This window comes from Branchiostoma belcheri, unplaced genomic scaffold, assembly GCF_001625305.1.
Source record: "Branchiostoma belcheri isolate BF01 breed outbred unplaced genomic scaffold, Haploidv18h27 scaffold20, whole genome shotgun sequence".
Taxonomy (NCBI): domain Eukaryota; kingdom Metazoa; phylum Chordata; class Leptocardii; order Amphioxiformes; family Branchiostomatidae; genus Branchiostoma; species Branchiostoma belcheri.
In genome coordinates, this window is record NW_017803491.1 from 1,686,871 (window position 1) to 1,688,585 (window position 1,715).

Below are 1,715 nucleotides of genomic sequence, written 5' to 3' on the forward strand. Positions count from 1 at the left end.
TTGCAGACAACTTTGCACGGCTAATTGGGAAAATGCACACATGCGCAGACATAATCAAATAAGGATTTTCTACTGCACACCAAAAGGTGCTGTACTCATTAATAGTCTTCTCTCACAAACATAAGCTAATTACAACCTTTCAATGAATAATATTACAGCATTGCTAAATATTCATAGGTAACAATACAGCTCCAAAACAAAATGGACGCTAGTGTGTTTTTGTCTCCCTGAATAATGTCCACGGCATAACCAAAGTCTGTGAAATGAGAATGGTTTTAATCTTTGCGGCTGATAATTGATAAAGTCTGACCACATGTGAGTGCACAGTTCCAGAGTGATGGATGGTTCCCATGAGTCTGCTGGTCCCTGCCATGATTTACTCCATATGGAGAAATGATCTGTCACCTCCCCAGGTGGAAAACTGGAACTAAAACATTTTCCCCTGTGTTTGTTTCATCCTTCCTGGCTTGGAAGTGAATCCATGCTGAACCATCCAAAATACTTGGCTGACTTTTTTTATGAGGTTTATGATCTGCAAGTCCCTCAACATTACCAGATATGTGACCACGAGTTCTATACTTGGGTTTGTTGGAATTTTGCCACATTGTTATTCTACCTGAGGCTTTCTCCAGCACTTTTTTGACACACAGCCAACAGATTTTTATAAGGTATATCATTGTCATGCCTCTCTCAATCCTACAAAACACTGTATTTTAATTGATACACTTGGGAAATTATAGACACTATCTTCACACCCCTGGTATGACCAATAACAGTTGTAAATCCTGAGTACTGTCATTATTGATGTCTAGGTAGATCTTCTTCCTCTAAGCAGATAAATGAGAGGGGACTAACCTGTTTTTGTGTTATATAAGAAGTAGGAGACAAACTAGGAGAATGATCTCACACTAACTTTGCAATTATAGAGAAGACCAAAGTAAAGTTAGCATGATTATTCTGTGTTTCATCTAGACCCCTGGGAAGTAGGAGAAGAGCTAGAAGACAGATGTGGCCACAGTTGATAGCTCCCAGATTCCATCATTTCTTGCTCCTCTGTGTGAAGAAATCACTCAGTGCTGCCCCCCTCCCCAACCTCACACCATACCAAAGTTTGTTGACCCATGAAGGAAGGTCTCCTTCTATACTTTGTTTATACTATGTCAGAAGAACTTCTGTTTACATTAGGTGCATCCAACGACATCTGTTGAAGTTGTCTGCAGCTAAAATATTTCTAGACAACTATTCAACACCGGACCAGGTCATCTTTCTTCCAAATTTAAAGAACGACCATAATTTGTTTGAGATAATGCCAGTGCTAAGGCCAATCTTGTGCAAAATACTTGCCATGATGCAGTAGAATGATGGACTGTGGAAAAAGCACTAATGATTGTGATCGATTTTGTGGCTTTTATGGCTGGACCACGGGGTTTGCTGGCATGTGGTGAGAGGATTTTGATGCTGTTCAGTTGGCCGTATCAAGGGCCACTCGTGGCCTGGATATGTGCTACTCCTGGCAGCACGCTGTTGAATTGATCATTTCATCATGCACGCAAGAGCACACTGAAGAGCACTCCTACTTATTCTACCCTTTGTGCCAAACACACAACTGGGACTGATTGGCAAAATTGCTCAATTTATTAAATCATACACAGAACACACCAGCCAATATCTCTCCCCAGCCGGCGACGGTTAATTTGGATGGGTAACCTCCAGTT